Source organism: Dendrobates tinctorius, unplaced genomic scaffold (genome assembly GCF_039654945.1).
Source record: "Dendrobates tinctorius isolate UK_male_01 unplaced genomic scaffold, ASM3965494v1 ptg000157l, whole genome shotgun sequence".
NCBI classification, from domain to species: Eukaryota; Metazoa; Chordata; class Amphibia; order Anura; family Dendrobatidae; genus Dendrobates; species Dendrobates tinctorius.
The window spans coordinates 16,566,188-16,577,526 of NW_027361824.1; positions in this window are offsets into that span (position 1 = coordinate 16,566,188).

An 11,339-nucleotide genomic window follows, 5' to 3' on the forward strand; every position below is an offset into this window, starting at 1 on the left:
AAAAAATGCAATAAAACGCGATCACAAAGACGAATGTAAAGAAAAATGGTACTGCTGAAAACATCATCTTTTCCTGCAAAAAACAAGCCCCCATATAGTTCCATCAGCGGAAAAATGAAAAGTTATAGCTCTTACAATAAAGCGATGCAAAAATAATTAGTAAAAGCCCCAAAACATAAAAAAATTCCATAAATTGGGTATCGTTGTAATCGTATTGACCTGAAGAATAAAGCAGTCTTATCAATTTTACCACACACGGAACGATATGAAAAAAAACAACAATTCTTGAATTGTTGTTTTTTTGTTCATTCTGTCTTCCAAAATCTCGGAATCGAAAGAGATAAAAAAAAACTCATGTGCCCGAATATGGTACCAATAGAAACGTCAGCTCGTCCCCCCCAAAAAAAAGCCATAACATGACTGTCGGCCGGAAAATAGAAAAATGAAAGCTGTCTAAATATGAAAATGAATTCTGCATTCAGCAGAAATTCTGGGAAAAATTTTGGTGCCATTTTTACCCATTTCCTAGTATAAAATGTAAAACTTGGGGTTAACACACTATCTTGGTTGTAAAGAATGTAAATTATTTTTTCTTCACTGCCCAATGGTATAAAATTCTGTGACACACCCATGTTGTCAATTTGATCACTGCACCCCTAGATGAATTCATTGAAAGGTGTAGTTTGTAGGATGAGATCACTAATGGGGGGTTCTGCTGTTTTGGCACCTCAGGGGCTCTGCCAATGTAACAAGACGCCCTCAAACAAGTGCAGAAAAATCTGCACTTTAATATGGCGCTCCTTCCCTTCTGGGCTTTGCACTGTGCCTCAAATGTAGATTTCTTTCACATATGCGGTATTGGTGAACTCAGGAGAAATTGCACAACAAATTTTGGGGTCCATTTTTTCCTATTACCCTTGTGAAAATACAAAAAAAACTTTTTTTTCACGGCTCAACGTAATAAATTTTTGTGAAGTACCTGGGGTTTCAAGGTGCTCACCACACACTGTCATGTCTGCCATGTCTGTCATGTCCGCCATGTCATGCCGCAAGATGCCTGGAGCAGTGTGCACTCGTGCCTTACCTCATGGCTGCACGGTGTTGCTGGGTAACCATCCGTCTCTGTCTGACTCTGCAATCCACTGTATTCCTGGAAACCCCTGATCATGTGACCCTTCCTATGTTCCAGTTCTGCTCTGATTTTGCAATCCGCTGTATTCCTGGAAACCCCTGATCATGTGACCTTTCCTATGTTCCAGCCCTGCACTGATTCTGCAATCCGCTGTATTCCTGGAAACCCCTGATCATGTGACCTCCTCTATGGTTCTACCCAGGCTGTTCTAGCGATGTTCTCTATGATCCTGGAGGATCTGAACCCAAAGTCCCTCCCTGGTCCTGACCCGGAAGTACTGGTGCTATATCAGACCGCCCCTCCCTATGGTCAGGGCCTGAGTATCATGTTGCTTTCCTGCATGGCTGCTTGGTCTGCTCGGTCGCTCTCTGTATTCTGTGCCCCTGCACTCTGCCCTGTCGTGCGTCTCTGCACGCGCTCTGTGATTGTACTCTGCCTCTTGTGCCTTGCCATGTCTTGTGTTGTCTCTCGTGCCATGTTTGTCCTTGCCTTGCTTTGCCTTGTAGTACTTCCGCTGTTCTCTGCCTTAGCCTGTTTCGCCAAGTCTGGTCTTTGCTATTCTGAGCCTTGTAGTACTTCTCATGTTTCTTGTCTCTGCCTGGTTTTCTGTACTCTGCCCTATGGTGCTCTCTTGCACATTTCCATGTCTAGTCTCAAGGTGCTCCCTTGACCCGGCTATGGGCTTTGGCCTACGCTCCGCTGCTAGACTCTGTCCTATCATGCTCTCTTGCACATTTCCACGCTAGTCCCAAGGCCCTGCCTTGGCCCGGCTCTGGGCTTCGGCCTACGCTCCGCTACTAGCTCTGTTCTCGCTCTGATCTTACTCTGTGTCTCTGCCTAAGTTTCCGCTCCGTGTTCCGTACCTGCCTAGCTCTGCCTTGTTTCTTGTCTTGCTTTGCTTTATTGCTTCGTGTGCCCTTTGCATGCTCCTGGCCTTCCTAGCCTCCTGCTTGTGCCTCAGCCATGCCCGCCCTAGGCGTGCCCGCCTGCTTGTGCCTCAGCAGCACTCGTCAGTCAGTGACAGCTGTGTCGCCTGCTATGCCTCAGCCTGGTTCGCTGGAGTCTTGCCCGCCTGTTAGTGCTGCAGCTAGCCAGTGCCCCAGCCGTGCTCTCTGTGCTTCCTGGCACTTCACGCTGTTTCTGCACTGTGCCCTACGTGCTCTCTATAGCACGCGCAGGTCCTCGCCTGCCCTTGGCATACCTCCCCGTGCTTCTATAAAAGTATGCGCAGGTTTTGCCATGTACCCTGTCATGCCCTCTAGTACGCACTGGTCCTAGACTGTACCTTGTCTTGAACCCTGACCCTGGCATGTTCCTTTGCATGCGCAGGACTCTGCTCTGAACCTGTCCCTGGCATGCCCCATGGCATATGCAGGCCTCCGTCCTTGAAACTGACCCGGGCATGTTCCTTTGCACACGCACGACTCTGGTCTGTACCTTTCCCTGGTGTGTCCCTCTACACGCGCAGGCCTCCGTCCTTGAACCTGTCCCTGGCGTGCCCTCTACACATGCAGGCCTCCGTCCTTGAACCTGTCCCTGGCGTGCCCTTTGCACACGCAGGTCTCCATCCTTGAATGAACCCTGGCGTGTCTCCAAGCACGGACCCTGCCTTGAACCCTGGCTTGCCTGCCGGATTCCAGAAACCTGCCGACCGCAGGACTCAGAGGTCCGGAACCAGATGACTGCGGCCTGATGTCCGGAGCTGATTTCCGCAGCCTGATGCCTGGATCCTGTCAGTCTTTGCCAGTAGTCCGGAGTCCTATGCCATCGCACCCTGTCTTGGATCCTGGCGTGTCTCCTTGCATGCACCCTGCCTTGGACTCTGGCGTGTCTCTCGGCGCGCACCTTGTCTTGAACTCTAGCGTGTCATAGCACGCATCCCTCCTAGGAACTCTGGTGTGACCCCTAACACGTACCCTGCCCTGGACTCTGGTATGTTTTCTGCACGTGTTATGTCTGGAACATTTGGCGTGCCCTTGCACGCACCTTGCCGTGTTTCACCGTTGGTGCCCTGCATGTGATTCTCTGTTTTTGCCTTGTATCTGACTAAAGTGTGTAACCACGTTTGCAGAAGAAATCCTGTGACTTTGCTTTATGTTTCGTATCCTGTTGCCTGACACTCAATAGTGTCTCCCTGAGCTGGCCGGCTTGCCCAGCTGCTGTGGTGGCTCACCCCCCCCCTGGTTTTGCCCCTGACACTCCATGTACAGGGGGTGGGTTCTCACTAGGTTCGCTCGCCCTAGGTGGGTGTCTCGGCCCAGAGGGTCCACTCTAAAAAGGAAAAATGACTCAGCGTAAGCTGACGCTCGTCACACACACTTAGACAAGTTCCCTGAGGGGTCTAGTTTCCAAAATGGTGTCACATGTGGGGGGTTTCCACTGTTTAGACGCATCAGGGGGCCTCCAAACGCAACATGGCATCCGCTAATTATTCCAGCAAATTTTATATTCAAAAGTCAAATGCTGCTCCTTCCGTTCTGAGCCCTGCCGTGCACCCAAACAGTGGTATTCCCTCACATATGGGGTATTAACATGTTCAGGAGAAATTGCACAACAAATTGTATGGAGCATTTTCTCCTCTTACCCTTGTGAAAGTAAAAACAATTGAGTTTAAAGGAACATTTTTGTGAAAAACATTTAAATGTGTATTTTTTAATACCTCATTCCATTAATTCTTGGGAAGCACCTGAAGGGTTAATAAACTTCTTTAATGTGGTTTTGAGCACCTTGAGGGGTGCAGTTTTTAGAATGGTGTCACTTTGGGGTACTTTCTATCATACAGACCCCTCAAAGTGACTCAAAATGTGATGTGGTCCCTAAAAAAAATGGTTTTGAAAATTTTGTTGTAAAATTGAGAAATCTCTGGTCAAATTTTAACCAATTTTTACATAAATTCTTTATTTAACCCCCAAGGGTGGTTTGCACGTTCATGACCGGGACAATTTTTACAACTCTGACCACTGTCCCTTTATGAGGTAATAACTCTGGAACGCTTCCATGGATCCCAGTGATTCTGACACTGTTTTCTCGTGACATATTGTACTTCATGCTAGTGGTAAAATGTCATTGATATAACTTGCGTTTATTTGTGGAAAAAAGCGGAAATTTGGCAAAAATTTTGAAAATTTTGCAATTCTCCAACTTTGAATTTTTATGCCCTTATATCACAGAGATATGGCACTCAAAAAACTTAATAAATAACATTTCCTACATGTTTACTTTACATCAGCACAATTTTGGAACCAAAATTTTTTTTTGTTAGGAAGTTATAAGGGTTAAAAGTTGACCAGCGATTTCTCATTTTTGCAGCACCATTTTATTTTTACGGACCACCTCACATTTGAAGTCACTTTGAGGGGTCTATATGATAGAAAATACCCAAAGTGACACCATTCTAAAAACTGCACCCCTCAAGGTGCTCAAAACCACATTCAAGAAATTTATTAACCCTTCAGGTGCTTCACAGGAATTTTTTGAACGTTTAAAAAAAAATGAACATTTAACTTTTTTTCACAAAAAAATTACTTCAGGTTCAATTTTTTTTATTTTACCAAGGGTAACAGGAGAAATTGGACTGCAAAAGTTATTGTGCAATTTGTCCTGAGTACGCTGATACCTGATTTGTGAGGGGAAGCCACTGTTTCGGCGCATGGCAGAGCTCAGAAGGGAAGGAGCGCCGTTTGACTTTTTCAACGCAAAATTGGCTGGAATTCAGATCGCCATGTCACGTTTGGAGAGCCCCTGATGTACCTAAACAGTGGAAACCCCTCACAAGTGACCCCATTTTGGAAATTAGACCCCCCAAGGAACTTATCTAGATATGTGGTGAGAACGTTGAACTCACAAAGGCTTCACAGAAGTTATAACGTACAGCCGTACAATTAAAAAATCATATTTTTTCCACAAAAATGATCTTTTCACCCTTAATTTTTATTTATCCAAGGGTAACAGGACCCCAAAAGTTATTGAGCAATTTGTCCTGAGTACGCTGATACCCCACATGTGGGGGTAAACCACTATTTGGGCGCATGGCAGAGCTCAGAAGGGAAGCAGCGCCATTTGACTTTTTTGGCTGGAATTGTGATTGGATGCCATGCCGCGTTTGGAAGGCCCTTGATGTGCCTAAACAGTGGAAACCCCCCACATGATATTTTTGCCCCCAATTTTTTATTTTCCTAAAGGTAACAGGAGAAATTGGACCCCAAAAGTTGTTTTGCAATTTGTCCTGAGTAGGCTGATACCCCATATGTGGGGGTAAAACACTGTTTGCGCACATGGCAGAGCTTGGAAAGGAAGGAGCACCATTTGACTCAACGCAGAATTGGCTGGAATTGAGATCAGATGCCATGTTGCGCTTGGAGAGCACCTGATGTGCCCAAAAAGTGGAAACCCCCCAATTCTAACTCTAACCCTAACCCCAACACACCCCTAACCCTAATATCAGCCCTAACCCTAGCTCTAACCCTAGCCCTAACCCTAACCCTAGCCCTATCCCTAATGGGAAAATGGAAATAAATACATTTTTTTAATTTTATTACTTTTCCCTAACTAAGGGGGTGATAACGGGGGGTTTGATTTACTTTTTATGGCGGTTTTTATGTTTGGCAGCTGTCGCACGCTAAAAGACGCTTTTTATTGTAAAAATAGTTTATGCATCACCACATTTTGAGAGCTATAATTTTTTCCGTATTTTGACCCACCGAGTCATGTGAGGTCTTATTTTTTGCGGGACGAGTTGACGTTTTTATTGGTATCATTTTCGGGCACGTGACATTTTTTGATCGCTTTTTATTCCGATTGTTGGGACGCAGAATGAACAAAAACCAGCGTTTCATGAATTTCTTTTGGGGGGGTGCGTTTACACCGTTCTGCTTGCGATAAAATTGATAAAGCAGTTTTATTCTTCGGGTCAGTACGGTTACAGCGATACCTCATTTATGTCTTTTTTTATGTTTTGGCAGTTTTATGCAATGAAAACAATTTTATAAAAAAATTATTATTTTTGCATCGCTTTATTCTGTGAGCTATAACTTTTTTATTTTTTCGCTGATGATGCTGTGTGGTGGCTCGTTTTTGCGGGACAAGATGACATTTTCAGCGGTACCATGGATATTTGTATCCGTCTTTTTGATCGTGCGTTATTGCACTTTTTGTTCGGCAGTATGATGATAAAGCTTTATTTTTTGCTTTGTTTTTTATTTTTATTTTTTAAGGGGTTGGCTAAAGAGGTTAACTAATGGGAAAGTTTTACAGGACGGGTCGTTACAGACGCGGCAATACCAAATCTATGTACTTTTATTGTTTTTTTTGTTTTTTATTTCCAAAAAATGAATTTGTTAGGGATTTTTTTTTTTTGAATTTATTTAGTGATTTTTTTTATAAATTATTTTTACACATTTTTTTTTTTTTACATTTTATTACATTGTCCCAGGGGGGACATAACTGTCATGTGAGAGATCGCTGATCTGTCACATCACAGATCGCTGTAACAGATCAGCGATCTGTCACAGGCAGTGCTGCAGGCTTCCTTCGTGCCTGCGCTTTGCAGGCATGAGGAAGCCAGCTCCCTGCAGGCCCCCGAAGGTCCCCGCCGCCATTTTAGATCCGGCGACCTGCAGGGAAGGAGGCCCCCAGAGCAGCGCTGCACATTGCGCTGCTGTGGGGGTCTCAGGGAAGCACGGTTCCCTGCCGATGCTTCCCTAAACCCCCGGTACACTGTGATCGTGTTTGATCGCAGTGTGCCAGGGGTTAACGTGTCGGGGGCGGTTCGTGACCGCCCCTGACACATAGTGCCGGGTGTCAGCTGTGAGAATCAGCTGACACCCGGCCGCGATCAGCGGCGCTCACCACGTGAGCGCCGCTGATCGCGATGACATACTATCCTGTCCATGGAAATTAAGTCCCAGGGCACATGGACGGGATAGTACGTCATATGGCAGAAAGGGGTTAAAGTATGTTTTAGCCATCAAGAAAAACAAAAGAACATAACATCCTTTTTGTGACGTAAAATAAAGGTTACTATTTGCATAACCAGTTGTTATTTTCAGAGAATCATAAAGTCATCTATCTATAATAGGAGGTGGGGGGTAAAGGGAGTGGAGGCCAAAGCTTAGTGAGAAATTGGGGGATGGGAGCAAGGAAAAGAAGTGTAGATAAAGGGTTCCAAGGTGTCCTGCTCAGAGTGATGATGTTGATTAAGTAGTTAGAAAGTTCAGTCTTTAACCCTTTTAACTTCCTAACAAAAAGACATTATGTTTGAAAAATTGTGCTGATGTAAAGTAGACATGTGGGAAATGTTATTTATTAACTCCTTCACCTCGAAACCGGTTTTCACCTTCCTGACCTGGCCAATTTTTTCAATTCTGAAAATTACAAAATGAATTTTTGGATACCTCTTCAACGTCTACCTCCTCCTCCACTTGGACCTCCGCCTCCTGGTTCAAGATTATTATTTTTTACCTTATTCTGGGTTATTTTAAGTCATTTCCCTATCCATATTTGTTTGAAGGGCAATTGTCCTGCTTTTACCCCCATTTAGCTTCCTTTTGCAGCCCGCTGTCTTGATCCCAGTGCAAGTTTTGACCTGCACGTCAGGGGTTAGTGTCTGGAGCCCAGTGCAGGCTTTGACATGCACGCCTGGGGTTAATTATGGTGTCCTCTCTTTGATTCAGGGAAAGCTTCTTATACCCCTGAGAAACTCCATTCCCCGTCAGTTATACTTTTACCTAAGGCTCGATTGTTCAATTTGTCCGGGCCTGAGCGCCAAGCCATGAAGGAGTACATAGCTGAGAGTCTCCGCAAAGGGCATATCAGGCCTTCTGTGTCACCCATGGCAGCAGGATTTTTCTTTGTGAAGAAGAAAGATGGTGGTTTGCGGCCGTGCCTCGACTTTCGGGAACTTAACAAAATAACGGTTAGGAACACTCACCCACTTCCCCTCATCCCAGACTTATGTAACCAGTTATCTGGGGCCCAATGGTTCTCCATGTTAGATCTCCGGGGGGCCTACAATCTGATAAGGGTTCGGGAAGGGGACGAGTGGAAAACTGCGTTCCTCACATCAGAAGGACTCTTTGAAAACCTGGTAATGCTGCTTGGGTTTACTAATGCACCCGCTATTTTCCAGAATTTCATCAATGTTGTGTTTTCTGACCTGATAGGCTGTTTTGTTATCATTTATTTGGATGACATTTTGGTGTATTCCCTGGACAGTCAGTCTCACTTGCAACATCTACAGACAGTTCTCCAGAGACTCAGGGAGAACCAATTGTTTGCTAAATTGGAAAAATGTTCGTTTTTTGTACAGGAATTGTCTTTTTGGGGGCTGATTGTGTCCTGTGAGGGGTTTCGTATGGATCCTAAGAAGGTGCTGGCGATCGCTGACTGGGATCAGCCTCGAGATCTCAAGGGGCTCCAGTGCTTCTTAGGGTTTGCGAACTATTATCGGACATTCATTATAGGTTTCTCACAAGTGGCTAAACCACTCACGGATCTTACCCGGAAGGGGGCTGATGTAAAAAATTGGTCTGTACTCGCTAAGGAGTCCTTCTCAGCTATTAAGGAATGTTTCATGTCTGCCCCGATGTTGGTCCAACAAGACCCGTCCAAACCATTCATTGTGGAGGTGGATGCTTCTGAAGTGGGGGTGGGGGCTGTGCTGTCCCAGGGTCCGGCCACTCTTACTAATCTCAAACCCTGTGCCTTCTTCTCCAAGAAGTTCTCTTCAGCCGAGAGAAACTATGATGTAGGTAATAGAGAACTTCTTGCAGTCAAGCTGGCATTTGAGGAATGGAGGCACTTTTTGGAAGGGGCGGCTTACCCTATCACTGTTATCATGGATCACAAAAATTTGGCATACCTTGAATCTGCCATGAGGCTTACTCCTAGACAAGCCCGTTGGTCACTTTTTTTTCACGATTTCAATTCTCCATTACTTTTCGACCGGGGTCCAAAAATGTTAAAGCGGATGCCCTGTCCAGAAGTTTTGACCCGAGCCACCGTCCTCCATTCTTCCCCCAGGGGTGGTAGTGGAGAGGGTCTCAGAGTTGGAACAAGAAATTTTAAAGGGCTCAGGCCCTAGCTCCAGCAACCAGGCCAGGGGATAAATTGTTTGTTCCAGATTTATTGCGGCCTAGACTTCTGCAGGAGTTTCATGAGTCTAGGCGGAGTGCTCATCCTGGTATCACGGCCACAAGAGAGGCAGTGGCCAGGGGTTTTTGGTGGCCTTCACTGAGGTCCGATGTCAAGAAATTTATTTCTGCTTGTGGTATGTGTGCCCATTCCAAAAGCTCGCCTAACCGGCCGGCTGGGGAGCTCATACCTTTACCGGTTCCTGATAGGCCATGGACTCATCTCTCCATGGACTTTATTACCGGCCTTCCACCTTCCAGGGGCAATACCGTGATCTGGGTGGTGGTGGATAGGTTTTAGAAACAGGCCCATTTCATTCCCTTGGCAGCATTACCCTCAGCAGAAACATTGTCAAGGTTGTTTGTGCAGCATGTGGTCCGATTGCATGGGGTACCCCTGAATGTTGTGTCTGACAGAGGTGTGCAGTTTGTGGCCAAATTTTGGAGGGCATTCTGTATGAAATTGGGCATCTCACTCTCCTTCTTGTTGGTATATCACCCGGAGAGTAATGGTCAGACGGAACGCACCAATCAATCCCAGGAACAAATTCTCAGGTGTCTGACCTCCGCCAGACAGGAGGATTGGTGTGATGCGTTACAGTTGGCGGAATTCTCTTTTAACAACCGGGTGAGTCAGTCCACCAACATGTTCCCATTCCTGATTAATTATGGATTTAATCCTCATTTTGGGGAGTTTTCACAGGTGGATTCCGGTTGTCCAGGGGTAGAGGGGTCCGTTCAACAGTTAAAAAACCTCTGGGCTGAAGTCCAGCATAATATCTGTCGGGCCCAGGGGAGGTACAAATATTTTGCTGACAAAAAGAGAGCCCCAGGAGACATGTTTCAGGTGGGAGAGAAGGTTTGGCTTTCCACACGTAACATCAACTTAAAGGTACCATCAGCTAAATTGGGACCAAAGATCATTGGTCCATACGAGATTATGGAGATAGTAAACCCAGTGGCATATAGGTTGCATCTCCCCGCCTCCTTAAAAATATCCAGTGTGTTCCATAAATCTCTGTTGAAACCCGTAGGGTCTGTCAAGGAGGACTCCGAGTCTGTTGTTCCTCCAGTGTTGGTGGAGGGCCAATTGGAGTACGAGGTCGGACATATTATGGACTCTCGGCGGGTGCGCCGCTCCTTGCAGTACCTGGTCCACTGGAAGGGATATGGACCAGAGGATCACTCATGGGTCCCTGCTCACTCTGTACATGCAGATCGCCTGGTTTGGGATTTCCATGCCAAATACCCAGGGAAGCCTGGGGGTCCAGAGGTCCCCCGTTGAGAGGGGGGTACGGTCATGATCCCAGTGCAGGTTTTGACCTGCACATCAGGGGTTAATGTCTGGAGCCCAGTGCAGGCTTTGACCTGCATGCCTTGGGTTAATTATGGTGGCCTCTTTTTGGTTCAGGGAGAGCTTCTTATACCCCTGAGAAACTCCAATCCCCATCAGTTATACTTTTGCCTTTGGCCGAGTGTGTTGACCCCTGTGTGCCTGTGCCTGTTCGTTATCTTATAGCTTGCTTATATGGTTCTGACCCGGTTCTGTCCCCTGTTGTGAGTTTGCCTGTTGATTCTGTACTGTGCTACCCTCTCTGTGTATGACTCATTGCCTGTGACCTGACTATTCTCTGCTCGCCCCTCTTGTACTTTGCAGCTATCTCCGTGTATGACTCATTGGCTACGTCCTAACTATCCTTCCTGTCTAATCCTCTGGTTTTGTCGTGCTATCTCGTGCTTTGACCCCGGCCTGATCTGTTTTCGTCCCTGTCTATGCCCCTTGGTAACTTTGTCCCGTAGTTACCCTGCTAGGAGTTTTCCTGCAGCTCCTAGCTCTCTGATGTTTAGACCACGCCCCCAGCAGTCACATGCTTCAGGTCCTGCTGTTCTGAAGTACGCACCTTCTCTGCTGCTGCCCGCTCCACAGGTATCTCTGAGCACAGTTTGTTTTACTCAGGACTCGTGCACTGGCTCAGTGAGCAAGTTCAGTGTGGTGTTCCTGACACCCGCTAGCCCTGACTATGACCATTTTACAGCCATTTTAAAGCACTGAAGTTTGAGTCCCCGTAGACTTCTAA